The sequence below is a fragment of the Pagrus major genome, chromosome 22 (genome assembly GCF_040436345.1).
Source record: "Pagrus major chromosome 22, Pma_NU_1.0".
Classification (NCBI taxonomy): Eukaryota; Metazoa; Chordata; class Actinopteri; order Spariformes; family Sparidae; genus Pagrus; species Pagrus major.
In genome coordinates, this window is record NC_133236.1 from 8962365 (window position 1) to 8977755 (window position 15391).

Consider the following 15391-nt stretch of genomic DNA (forward strand, 5'->3'; position numbering starts at 1 on the left):
ATGTCCCCACCACTTTTCAACACAAACTGATGCCCTTGATTATCTTGTTGTCTCAAAAAAATGACATGAAATGAAATAATCCACGGTACGGCCATCCTCTGCTCCCATACAGTGTCCATTCCTCTCTCAGACACATAAGTTACTGTAATAAAAAAGGACATTGATATGAAACATTTGACTCTGATTTATGACCTTCACATTCATTCCAAATCTGTCAGAAGCACCTGCAGTAGAAGCGAGCAAACATCTTGTGAGGGCTGAGCACTATCTCGCTTCACATTCAGCCCAAACGATCCAGCTGGGAGTTAAACGGACGAAGTAAAAATAGTTGAAAAGAAAAAATGTTCTGCTCTCCTCCTGGACGGATCGTCCACAGCTGAAAACACTGACTGTGTTTATGTTTGGCATCCATCATCTGTTTGAGACACTTTAAGCCCATCAGTGGGCCGATTGGCCAAAGATAGACAGACAGGAAGAGTCACTTTGGAAGCTTCTAATATTACAGTTCATGCATGTTCTGCACACAGAGCAGTAATCCTTTACACAGAAGCTGTAATGGACTCAGAACATGGAGTAAAGAAAGCAGCCTGTGAGTCACATTTTGGTAGTCAAAGTCTTGTATTTTGAGTAAAGTTTGGTCACAGCAGAATTTAAAACAATATTTTATGGTAAAATCAACGTTTTCCAATTAAAACAGACACTGTGTGTTGATTTGCTCAGAGAGGTGAAATAACTTCATGCAAATCATTCAGATTGAGTTCAACTATGACATGCAAATTAACAGTGTGGACCTATAATCTGATGACATGGGTGATCGTTGATGCAGCGGGGAGCCAGAGAGTCCAAAATGAAGAAAACCAACATAGTTAGTAATTGTGTTGCGTCATCAAGTTTTAGTGAACCTGCTCTTTTTTGATATGACCATTGGGGGCGCCAAAGTTGGATTTTTAAAAGTTTTTAGCCGTTTTTTATGATTTCGCAAAAAGTCACTTTAATCTGAAACCTTGCAGTTTAAATTCTGTGCATGTTTCATGTTTCATTTATGACTCTTAATAGAAAGTATGCATGATAATTAAAATATTCCACATTTCTTGTGTAACATTTAAAGGTGCACTATGTTTTTTTTCCACATTTTCTCTGTATACTGTTGTGGGAACAGAAGATAAATGTCAGAAGGCGGATATATATACATTTAACATTTGTTTTTTTATTAATGACAAATCCAAATGACGGTTTAATGAAGATTGAAAAATAAAATACCTACGACAATATTAATTGGTCTACAGTCCTTTGCAATCCATTTGGCAATTGTGTTTGTCAACTTGTCAGAGGTAGACTTACTTAATGCCCTGCGGTCAGTGACGGTAGTCTGACGTAAGTCGGGCGTTGCACCAGAAGTCGAAGCCCCGACAAATACATGCTTAGGGTTGAGATGGTACTTTAAGCTTGGAGTGCTTCGGTGAAACGAAAACTCCCTTCTGCAGTGTGTGCAAATTACAGCGTGCTCTATGATTTGTTTACACTCGAGGTTCCCATCTAGAGGGTCAACTGGTTCTTTAGGTTCTATTACCATCTCGTTTGGCTCTCCTTTAGCCGTAACGTTAGAGCGACAACTAGCGCAGAAAGGGTGGAATTGTGGGATATATGGGGCGGGTCATTCTGCGCATGCGTCATAAAAATGTATGCATTTATTCCACAAATTAATCATCCCGTGTTCATCTGATGCTTCAGCTTCACCGTCAGCTATAGATACGTGACGGCGGCCTGTAAGGAAAATTCTGAGTTCGTACTCGGCCAGAACCAGACGGCACAGTCCAGTCATCTACACAAATATCCTGGCCTTGACCACATGGCGATACCTCCCACTGTATGTTTTCCTTGGCCGCCGAGCACACCGCGGGTGCAATACATTGCACGTTCCCTCTGGAACTATTTAACATATTGACTCCAAAGCTCACAAATGCAGTAACCAAGTGGAATTTTCCGGACCCGAAAGCTGGACCCTCAAACAGACTCTGACCTCAAGAGACCTGAGGAGTTCTTTATTCCAGCTCACATCATTGTTTCTGTCCAGTTTGTGGTGAGTTGGGCCCAGAATAATGTAAACTGGAGACGTCTTTAACCGTGATTTAGTGATGATTATAATCAAAACGTGCATATAATAATAAATAATAAAAAAACAATGGATGGAACACTGTTCTCAGTAAATATGTGGTGTCTTGTTTTTAATCGTTTGGAGGATTCACTGCATCATCGGTGACTAAATGAGTGCTTAAAAAAAAAGTTTTTTTTTTTATTTTGAATATTGACATTTTTGTTTGTTTGTTATTTCATTTGAGTTGTTGTTGTTTTTTTTAAGGTCCATATTTGAGTCAAAAGAATTGATCTCATTGGTGCAGTAAGAGAGCTGGGTATGTGGTCCAAGATGGTGGCCAATTCATTGAGAAGTGAAATTTGCTAACCTTATGCCAAAAAAAGATTGTTTCGCATCAAGTAGTCCTTGTGTCTCCTCTGTACGGTGGCCATTTTAGGACATCTCAGATTCTGCTTGTCAGGCTGAGCTCTACATTGTCAAACTCTGGATGGGACTGTCACCTGTCTAAGATGGACTTCATCAATGTCTGTCTGAGTGAAATTCTTAAGATTTAGGGGAGTGCAAACATTAGTAAGCAGCTTGTTAATACGTGGTAGCATTCAGCTAGCACATGGTTTGATCTCTTCCTGTTTGAATTGCATTTTCCACCAGTAAAGATCCAGTCACACTGCAAACAGAAAAAATCTATTTAGTTTAATGGAATCATCTTATTTGAAGTAAATACGGGCAAATTTGTTTTGTTAAATTCAACTTTCGTGAACTGAGCAGGCCAAGGCATCACCAAGTGGTGCCCGAGTCACACGGCCTCCACTCCACCTGGTGAGCTGGAAGACGAGAGGCCACACATATAAAATTATAAAAACACTCTGACAGTGAAGAGCTGTTCCAGAGGATGAGTGACACCAAGAGGAGCAGCAGAGGACCAGGAGAGAGGCCGAAGAGGTCGGTGTGTTTACCCGCAAAACTACAGCTCAAAAATAACCAAAATGATATCACCATAGCTACTGTGTGAGTTAATAAAGTTGTAATTAATAACTGCCTGGTCACACAAATCGGGCAAATTAGAATTAACAAAATCAAGTTTGTCCCGGTACCCATTTTTTTTCCTTTTCCTGTTTTTAATTTAAGTATAATATCATAAAATGTTCCAATTCTTGGAAATTGAATATGGAAAGAACGAACGATACATGGGTTATGGTAAGTTAATATCTTGTAATTTTAGTTTAATTTTATATGTGTGAGGAAAAGTTGACATTTCAGCAGCTTAATCTTTTTTACACCTTTTGCATTGCCCACATTACTTTACTTACTAGCCTGCTAAATTGATAGCATCAGCAGCTTCTAGATGCAGTTGCCTAACATTGTTATTCTTATGATTTAGCCACTTGAACACAAACCATATGACGTACACAACTCCCCACCTCGTGACCACGAGCTCAGAGGTTCCATCTGAAGGCAGCATACACCATGTAATTATGTAAATTTCCCATATTACTTGTCATAAGATTCTACTGTACATTCATTTAAATGATTCCTTATTGTTTCTGTTTGAACTTTTTGTGTTCTCTCTGTCGACTCAGACTCCTGAACATTTTTATTTGGACCCAGAGAGTCGAATGATTCCTCACATGTGACTCAGGTGAAAACTGGTGCAAGTAATGTCAACCTCCATTATATTTAGATTTTCTGTACTGCACATATGGTCATGGCGGCTTAGCATGGCGAGACTGACGGCTTTACAGAAGCTTTACTCTCTCTGGCAGAAAATGACTTGCAGGCTTTTGGAACGTTAAGACTCGATTTGGAAGTCTGACACAGCAGCTGGTCGTCGTAACGAGCCGTCTCACCCGCGATCACTTCTCAGGGTTTCAGACTTAAAGGGATTTCTCTCCCAGATTCCCATTTGGACGGCAGACAGAAGCGTCATGCTGCTGAATGCAGAATGAGAGATGAAATCTAAGACTGAGAGTGTGATCTCTTTAAATGTATTCCTCACTGGCTTTCCTACCTCCTCTTTTACTCATTCCCTTTTTTAAAACAGTAGGAGAATAATTAAATAGCTTTAGGATCTAATTTAAAGAGGGTTTGTTAAAGGAAACATGCAGGTATCACATCAAGAATTTTCTAGGCACCCTGTGGAGTTTCAGTAAACACAGTTATGTTTACATTCAGTGTTTCTTGCCAAAAGATATTGTGTGTCTCCTTCACACTAAGAAAATTTGTTGAATCAGTTTCTTTCGTCATTAAAAAAGTAACTTAACACCCCCTGAAAATGCTTTATGTTGACCTCAAGTCAAGTTTGACTTTTCACCTTGCTGCAGTGATGTACAGGTGTGCTCCAGGACACTGTGACACCTCTGTTGGGCCATCCTCATCAGAAAACTGTTATACCCATAATTAAGTTAACTGTTAAGAGGTGTCCTCCGGTGGCTGAAGTAATCATTGCAGAAGCAAAGGAGGAAGTCAGGTGACGTAGTATTAAGAGCGACAAGTCCAAATAGGGAGGAGGACGGATTGGAGGCCTCTGTTTGTCCAGTGTGAAACCAAAAGTCAACAGTGAGTTACTTGAACATCGTAACAGAGTTATGTCACGTAACTGTGATGTAGGCTTAAATACATACATAACTTAAGTTACATAAGTAATTTAAGCCAACGCACAATATTTTACTAAACCTAAACAAGCTGTGAGTGTATGCCGACAGTCCAGTTTCTGTCGCTGGTTTGCTGCAATAGTCATGTTGTTTTAGGAACGGTGTAGTATTGGGAGTCACTGTCAATCAACCTTTTCAGCTGTTTGGTTATGAGTTATGTGTTGTTGAAGATGCAACATAGGGCTGGGCAATATATACAATATATATCATTATCATGACTATATATCATCTGAGATTTGGCTTATTATATTGTCTTTTCCTGGTTTTAAAGGCTGCATTACAGTAAAATTAGGTAGCTTTTTTAACTTACCGTACTGTTCTGCGTGTTTTAATACTTGCCTTTAGTCATTATATCCACATTACTGATGATTATCAAAACAAAAATCTTGTTGTGTTAATATTTTGTGAAAGTACCAATAGTCATCCCTAAATTATTGTCACAGTATTAATATCGAGGTATTTGGTCAAAAATATTGTGATTTGACGCCTAATCCGAGCATTTATGAAGTTGTTTTGAGGACATTTCAAAATATTGAGATACATATCGTGTATCATGATACAGTGTAAAAATACAGCGATATCACATGAAACAAAGTGAAACAGTACAGAAGCCCTAAAGGGCCATGCATTCATACATTTTATTTCCTCCGTTTTCCCGTGATAACGAGTTAATTTCATTTGTTTTCTCGAGATCTCGAGTTATTATCTCAAAATAACAACTGCCGTTTTCCCGAGATAACGGGATAATTTTCTCGAGATCTCAAGATAACGAAACTTTGTTTTCCCGAGATAATGATATAATTAATTCGAGATCTCGAGACAACAAAACTTTGTTTTCCCGAGATAACGGGATAATTTTCTCGAGATCTCGAGATAACGAAACTTTGTTTTCCCGAGATAACGATATAATTAATTCGAGATCTTGAGAAAACAAAACGATAGTGTAGTATATTAAATCATTGCAGGAAACATCATTCAGTGTAGCAATGTCAGAGGAGCAGGAGCATATCGATCACCGCGTCACATATCTTTTCAATCAAGGCCTGACACAGGCTGAAATAGCATTATGCCTTGCTATTACAGATAATATACACATTAGTGTGCGTAATCTAAAAAGACGGTTAGCAAGGCTTCAGCTATATCGGCGGCGCAATCTAAGTGAGCCTGATGTCGTCGTTAACTACATAGCTGACCAGCTACGAGGTCCCGGGCGTCTCCATAATCTCAGGCCTATCATATCACAGTCATTATCTCGAGATCTCAAATTAATTATATCATTATCTCGGGAAAACAAAGTTTCATTATCTCAAGAAATTTATCCCGTTATCTTGGGAAACGGCAGTTGTTATTTAGAGATAATAACTCGAGATGTCGAGAAAACAAATGAAATTAACTCGTTATCACAGGAAAACGCAGGAAATAAAATGTATGAATGCATGGCCCTTTAGAGCTTCCGTAAAACAGGCTTGAAATGAGAAACACTGTTCTCCTGTATCTGCTGTATATGGCACAGTGCTGTGTTTGTTGGCACACTGATCAATGGAATAGCATGACACAGAGTGTTATACAGTCGAGCCTCCCTTCCATTTAATAGATTGTTCCTTCACTGTTTCCTGTTCATGCACACCAGTGCCACACTAGAGCACTTCTGCCCCTGTGGTTGGCTTCATGTCTGTCCTGCTACTACAGCATGAGATATAAAAAAAGGTTGGGGGTCCAACATCAAAACATTGCTTCGTAGCACCACAAGTGGTCAAAACTCTACTTTTAATTCCCACGTAGTGTACTTTAAACCTGCAGTAACTGATTTTTTGGCCACTTGGAGCAGTGGAAACAAGTTGTAAACACAGATATCGCAGCATTAACAGATGCTTATTTGGAAATATAGCAGACTTTTCGATAGGCGTATATAGATTTATGATGACAAAATCAAACATCTGTCCAATTTCTGTCCACCACTTTGTCTTTGTTTATCCTGCTGAATATCTTTTTACCACTAAAGGTTTTTAAAGAAAAAAAGGTCCTTAAACTTCCTTTTAATTACGACTGATTTGGAGAAATCCACAAGAGAATTAAAACGTCTTCAGTTTCTTGTTATACTGAAGTGAAATAACAGGACCTGCACTGGAGATGTATTCTGTGATCTTCAGTCTTCTAAATTGTGTTATTGTATTTTGGGCTGTAGATGGCGCCACTTGTCTATACCTCAACCTGTTGGTCGCCTCATGAGGAAGAGCCTGTATGCTCTCTACTTCTGTTGAAAAAGATAATGTCACTCTGCTGTTAAATTTCTTTCAGCACATACATCATTATTATCTTAGCTCCTTAATGTTTAGAGCTCAAGAGACCATGACAAACAAAAATACATTTGATGGCACAGAAGAAGCAGAACACATACAAGAATTTGAATAAGTTGCTCTTAATGTCACACACACAGAACAATTTACAGAAAGACATGTAGACATACAGCTTAAAATAAGGACAACAAAGATAGCTAAAACTCAACATTGAACTATTATGTACATACTATAAGTAGGTGGAGAAATGGGTGTATTTACACATATATAAAAAGCACCAGTGAATGACAACACACAATGTCTATATATGAGTCCAGTGTTTCTGTAAACTGTAAATAAATGTGCAAAGGATTAAATATTTAATGGGCACTGTAATAGATTATGTAAGCCTACATGAAAGAAAAATGGATAATACAGCTTTAATCCTCCTATTTAGCATTTATTAGCACTAAATATGTTGTATATGTATATTTTTTAACCCTCTGAAAACTCATGGGCGTTTCATATGAAGAGATATTGTTGACAAATGTAAAAATATATTACTAAACATTTAGAATGTCCATAAATGTGCTTTTAACTGCAGTATATGATGTGTTTTAACCCTTCTATCCATATTCATAGCCTTTTATATGATGCTAATAAATGCTAAATAGGGGGTTAAAATAAAGTGTGACTTATTTTTTGTTTGGTCTGGTATATATATTATTATTGTTATTATTATTCACGTGTAAACAAATGTTTCCCATCTGTAATCAAAATTCTAACTAAACTGTGACCAGACATCACTGACAGCTCGGAACAGGCAGATTAAAAGTCAGTTAACTAAATCAAAATATTAATATTTTATGATGGTAAAGGTTTGTTTAAATCCGTTTATAAACACAGCAGGAAAACAGATCAATATTTTCAGTTGTAATCCAAAGATAAACACAAAATTATTACATTTACTTTTTGTCAATATGTCAAACTCTTCAATCTGTGAATACACCACCGGGTCAGAGTGTTGTTGACTGGGACTTTAAAGTTCAGTGTGTGTGTGTGTGTGTGTGTGTGTGTGTGTGTGTGCTGAATGATTTCCAGCAGCAGCAGATAAACAGACTGTTTGTTGTGGCTCAGTTAGTCGGGGCTCATCTGGAAATCCACTTTTCTTCTTCTTCAGCAAACAGCAGGAAGCTTTGGTCCAAACCACTGATGCTAGCACGCTAGTGCTAACTAGCACACTTCTTCAGAAGTTTCAGCTTTAAAAAAATCTGTCACTGCAGGTATTGATAACTAATTTGTGTGCTGGATGTGTTTATTTGGTAAACTAGTAGGAGTAAATCGTGACCTGAGCATGCTAAGGTTGGTGTTGATCTCAAAGCTGAGCACCTGAGCACCTCCTCCAGCAGCATCATCTGGAGTCTTACTGACATGTCAGGTTTAAAAAACTCTTCAGGGACGTTGTGCATAAAGCAGCTGGTTTCTTGTCATTTGAGATGACAGCTGCATAGATTTTTCTCTCTTTGATCCTTTGAAGATTTTGAGATTTTGAGGGTTAAACCTGAGAAGATGCTCGCTTATCGAGTTGCTGGCATAAATTTTCTCCGGATCCGCCAGTTTGAGCTTCACCTTTTGACATAAGCTTGAATTACGTCAGTTTTCTCTCTCAGTTTTGAGCAGGATGGAAAAAATGACCACCAGACTCCATTCGATTTCTGCTCATTTTTATCTTTCAAATGGCGATTTAGTCCACCGTTATTTCTTTAGACCCTTTTGGCTACAAAGTTATTGAAATTGGGTGAATTCTAAGATATATTCAGCACAGTGGACACAACTTTTGTCCAACAACTAACCTTTTATAGATTTGTTATTTTTTTCCAAACAGATTCTGTCAGCATTTACCAACTGGTTTTGACCACTGTGGGATCTCTGCCATTATTTGTTTTCTTTGTAAAGTCACCAGATTTAGCTCAAATGGTGAGATTTGGTCTTGAATAATCTTGTTTTATTGCAAGAAACAGGATCCAAAGTTTCCACCAGACTCCATTTAAAAATTGGCAATTTTTTGTTTCTCTCAGTGAGAGCTCATTTATAAATCACAGGGAAACATTTGGAGTCTTGTAGTCTGTTGTAAATTTTGGGATTTGGAAGGAATAAAATTATGTTTCCTTCTCTTCAACGACACAAACTGCTGGATTTCTTTCATATTTAACCCCAGAGGATGCACGTTTATCTTCTGTGCTCTCGTTTTCTTTGTTCAGGATTTTTGATAGCTCGCTCAGTGTTTGCAGCCTCGTTAACAAAGAGCCACTAATCTGCTGATAACACACGGCACAGATGTGTTTATCAGTCCACTGTGTGCTTTACATTGAATGGATGTTAAGTGGAGGTCAGAAACATGGCAGCAGGGATTTTAGCATGAGCTATATGTTTTAAGGTCTCTGGATGCAGAATGAGTTCTTTACTATGTTGAAATTATTAGCAAAAAAATGAAAGTTGTTATTACTGTGCCACCATGAAGTCAGTTCATATACTAATTGCTTTCTGTGGGTCTTTTTAGGTTTAGGTGTAACAACATCCTGGTTAGGGTTAGGAAATCATTATGGTTTTGGGTTAAAGTTACTCCTTTGTTAGGTTTAGGGGACTTTTATCACCATGGTCGCGATACAAAATTACAGAGTCACTGCTCATACACCTGCGACGGAGCTTTGTCACTTGAACGTAAAAAACAAATACTGTGGGGCATTTACAGACATGACTAATGCTGTAGTGTTTCTAAGGACAGTCTGTTCAATAGGGTTGTCACCTTTTGATTATAAATTATAAAGCCTAAGTCTAACAAAAGCTTAGCTGTCATTGCTGATTTTTTTTATAATAATCAAAAGTCAAATCAAATAGTGAATTTGGATAATTGTGATACCCCTACTGTTTACCTCTGCATTATGGGAAGTGTAGGATATAGTCTTTTTGGAGCTTGACCCATACTAGGGCAACACATCCTCATACCTTAATGACTGAAGAGGTCGATTGCCAGTGACTATCAAAACAACTTATATGACTGATGTTATGAAAATAACATGAACAATGCAGGAGGTTTTTGTACACTCGCAGTATGGTTAGGTTTCGGAAAACATTGTGGTTTGGCTTAAAGTAACTACGTTAGTAATGTAACTTAAGTCACCAACATACCTACTTCAGAAACGTAACCTACGTGACATAACTTTACTACGTTAGTAATTTGAAATAAATCATCATTGATTTTCACCGGGACACGAACAGCGGTCTCCCCGATGTCCCCCCTATGTGGACTTCACCTACTTCACCTGACTTCCTCCTTTGCTGCCGTAATAACTACTACAGCCAGCTAGAGTTTGTGGCCTACCAATTAACTTAAATATGTGTCATAAAAAGCTGCTTTCAGTCGACCTATATGATCATTTTTCTGAGGAGGACCACCTGCACTAGGTACTAGAAGGCAGGATATCTCTGCCTCGCCTGCTTCGGTTGTGACCACTCTTGAGTGCATCAACTTTATGTAAGTGCGCTACTGAGCTGCTGTTTAAGGTTATTAATAAGATAAGAAAATGTTCTTTTGAGATCTGGATGAAAAGACATTTTTGATGAGTGTCTAAATGGAAATGTAAGAGCCGCGCTATGTTTTCAATTTATGCTTTGGTGAAAGGTTTCACTCTATGGTAGTCCTTGGTAACCATACACTACAACATATCAAATTCTCCAGCTTTGCAACATTAAAGAAAAGTGATTGATAGTGAAAGCCGGATCTACAAGTCTCTAGAGCTTGTTTTCATACTGAAATGAAAAGGAATCCAACGGCTTCCTGAAGTGAAATGTGTTCTGTAAAGTGTATTATTTGTAGGAAATGGGCTCCTGTAAGTCATCAGTGCTGTCCTTTGCCACTATGTTTAGTTTCTTGTGTACCTGATTTTCTCTGAAAGAAAGACACAACTAAAATAATCTTTAGACATAATCCTGAAAAACTGTTGACTAAGAGCAAGCAAAACATCCACAATTTTTCCCTGAAATGATTTTAAACCATAAATAAAAGGCTGAAAACAGAGTTGGACTCTTTCTGCTGCCCAATATTTGTCCACCTTGTGTAGTGGGAAAGCTTTAATAATCTCCAGTAAAACATTTCGGGGAGCGTTTGGTGATGGGTGGCCCGCCCCTCTGGCTTAAAGCAATTAATTCAGCTTTCTGACATCAAACTCTCAGCTCGACAGCTTGGAGCTGAAATAAAAAAATAAAAAAGGCAAGTTCTCCTGGGAACAGAGTAAAGATGGCAGGCTCCTTTCTCCACTGTTTGCTCAGTGGCTCTGAGAGCAATCTTCCCCCCAGCCTGAATGAAATGCGAGGGCACAAACAATGTGCCGGAGGAGAGAAAGGGCCGGCGGGGAATGAACAGTTTGGAGTATTTGCTCAGTGGAGGAGCCGCCACAAAGGCAGAGCCGAGGCGTTCCCATGAATCAAGGCGCCGTCTCAGGCGCCTTTTTGTTGTGGCGGGTCTGCGTCGCCAGTTATTAAACAACACTACATATAACTGGTTTCATGTCATTTAGAGCCTTTTCTCTGTGAAACTGTACAGTCAGGTGACCTGCTCTCACTTGTTTTATTTGGCTGGTTGACGTCGAGGCGGTTGGCTGAGTTTAGCGCCGCACGTGGCGCTGCAGTTCAACTTTAAAACAGCTAAATATTCAGCCTGATATTCAGCCTGATATTCAGCGCTCATCGAGCGTCTCCACACTTCAAACGTGGGAGAATGAAGACGACATTTAGGCCAATAACTCTGACGTTTAGCCGTAGTTGACCGTTGCCCCGCCAATTTTTATCCCCAAACCCCCAGACTCAGAGCTCTCTGGGTGGCCGGCCTGGAGGTCTGAAAGGCATCCAGATTGACGCTTAAGCTCTTTTCACCTTAAGAAAGCGTCATTGTACATCTCCATGAATGGCAAACTGCTGTTTATCTAAGATGGACCCGATTTTTTTTTAAGTATCTGCGGTTCAAAGACTTCTAGCTGCTGTGAGTCCACGAATTCACCGTTTGTTCTCATCACTCTGACGTCTGAGCACGGAACGCTTCCACTCAACAGGATTTTAATGACAAAGTCCTGTGATCTTAAAGTATGGAAGTTTAATGAATTTCTACTAAGAAATCAATGTATACATATCCTTCAGTTTTCTTCTAACTTTATTCCTTAAATCTCAAATCTTGTAGGATCAAAATTAATCTTCAGATCTCAGATCAACTGATGACGGTCTGCTAACGTTCTTGGTCTCCTCGGCGTCTCAGACTGGCAAAAGTGCACAGGCAGAACAGGTAACGTGATGTGTGTAACATGTCCATGTAGGGAGAATCCAGGGTAGATGGATGGGTAAAACGTAAGACTTGAACTGCAGACAGCCGTTTGTGTCCCTTGTGAAACCAAAAGACAATGTTGCCTTATTTTAACCTATGTCTTAAACTCACTTAACTTTCTTTATGTTATGTAAGCAACGTAAGGCCATGTACTTAACAAACCTTCATAACTGTTGCCCCGTTTATGGTTATTTGTTTTAATTAATTGTACTTGTCAAGCACTTTATGACACTCTGGAAAAGGTGCGACATTAAATAAACTTTTACTTACTATTTTATTTAAAGGTCCAATTAGTAAGAAAATCGCCTTTTTAATCTTATTTACAACTCGTCAAATACAGACGCTTTGGGATTGTAGGTCGGGTCGGCCACCATCACAAAACATCAGTATTTGATGAGTTCTGAATTCTTACAAATTGGACCTTTTGTTGCCTAAATATAACCAAACTGCAACTGTTTCACAACGTTTCTCGTAGTCTCCTACTGACTAATTGGAACCTTGTGCGCCCATACCACATGCCGAAGGGTGTAACAAAATGTCTGGTGTTTGACAACCTGGAACAAACGAATGAACAAATAGATTTTGACAACCTTTAAATCTGCGCTGATCCATATTTTCATATTATTTATGGACAAAATGGATATGTTTAATGCAAAGATGTCACTCAGTAATGAACCCGCACAGCATTATCACTACACGGATTTTAGCGTCTTTCAGTGTATTGTTTTGGTTTTACAGCCCACAACTTTAACTGTAAATTCAGTCTCATTAACTTTGTTTACAGACACGGCAAACTAATCATTATAAACCCCCAGTACACAGCAAAGCAGCAAACAGCAGACAGAAAGTTAGCAACTAGCGGGAAAAGAAAGTGGAAAATCGAACAAATACTGATGTCTTATTCAGGAGCGAAAATGAGAGTGAATATTGGACTTAGATTAATCCAGTGGTTCTCAAACTTTTTCGGTCATCCCCCACTTTGGACAAGGGGGAATTTTCAAGCCCCACCTGCCCCCATCGCCCCAACACAATGCTAATGAATTACGCCAAGCTTAACATCCGCGCGAAAGTTTGTTCCTCTACAATTGACCATTCGCTAAGCCCCACCCCCCTTAGTTACTGTTGCTATGTCTGTCAAGCTTTCGCTCCTACCATAAGAAATATGGAGTTTTCAGTGATATCAATAAGAGATATTCCAAAGGAAATTACGACAAATTTCTGGAAAAACTGTTTGGTGATATCAGAGAGAAGCCGACAGAATCGTCTTCGGTATGCATTTGAGAGATACATCCACAATATCATCTGCTGGCGGAGTATAAATGTTTGTTGTTGTTCTGATCGCACTCTGGGAATTTCGCTCAGGTAGATCAAACTTAATACAGTACAGTCATGAATCCCTATTACAAATCGGGATCACGCAACAACAACTACCCGATATGGATACTTTCCCACATAGTCACCGGATACCAGCGGAGATAGCCAGACCATCGGAGCCTCCGTGGATGATCATACTGAGTGGCAGGCGGCGGAGCCTGCGGAGGGAGCGCAAGCAGAAGCGGGGCTGCCAGGGCGGCACTCTTGCTCGACTAAAGAGGAATCCCAGGAGACCACCGCTCCCCAGCCTCTTCGTTGCCAACGTCAGGTCTCTTAACAACAAAATGGATGAACTACGATTTCGCTTATCAACATGGTCACTCGTCCAGGAGAGTTGTGTGATTATAATCACTGAGACCTGGCTACACTCGGGAGTCCCAGACGCAGCTATCAAGCTAGCGGGCCGCGCTTACCACCGCGGCGACAGGAACAGTGACTATTGATATGATCTTTGTTGTCATTAAAGAAAGGCATTGATAAAAATAGGCATAAAAAGGAAAATTTCCTCCCGTTTGTCGCGCCCCACCTGTCACGTCTCTATTCCCCACCAGTGGGGCGCGCCCCACACTTTGAGAACCGCTGGATTAATCAGATGGACACAAACACAAGACTCTAAATGAGTGCTAATGTTGCTCGGCGTTAGCTGTTTGCTAACGGGTTAGCCATAACAGGTGATAATATGTCTGTCACTTAAAGCTTTCACTGCGCCCAAGTGTCCAAAAAATAATTACTGTTGCTTAAAATCCAGGTTAATGAATGTTGAGCAATCACTGTCCACATTACACTTTAATTTTGGTTTTAATGTTTTATTCTCTATTATATTTTTTAATACATCATAGAACATGAACACAATCACCAGAATAAACGTAAGCAATGTACGTTTCTGCACACGTCAGATATGTTTCACCTTGCGAAACAAACATAACAAACTTTTTGAATTTTTCAAATTGTATGTTGTTACAGAGCTGTGCATGTGGTCTGGTTAGGTTTAGGCAAAAAAAACAACATGGTTAGGGTCAGGAAAAGATTGTGTTTTGGCTTAAAGTACTTGGTTCTGTCACTACAAACATGGCAGGAAAATGTTCCTACGTCTTGTCAGAAATATTCAGGGGTTTCACGCTTACAAATGTTGAAACACATTGACGTCACGCACCATTCCATCGTCCCCCTGACATGAAATTCAGCTTATATACACATAATCTAAAAGTAATGACTCATATTGTACAAATCTCTATATGATACATATGAAACCTACAAACATAATGTATAAAAAGTACAATGCCAACAATCTGGGATTGACTGGGGAAGTACTTGTGTATGAAATGTTGAATAAACTTCAGCATATAAACTCTGCTGAACTGCTATTTAAAACAAATGAAGTTAATATTACATGTTTCATTATTATGTCATTATTTTAAGTTGCTCAGCAGTTTTTCTCAGGTTTACTAGAGTTGTATTCAAATCCTACAATGCATCAAATCACAGTCAACATGAAAGCTTCTGGTGTTTGACTCATGGCCTCGTGTCTCTCCTGAAGCCAACACAAAACATCGCAGATCCTCGTCGTCCATGTTGAGCCACTGAACAAAGCGGAGCAGAGATGATGATTAACTGTATTAAA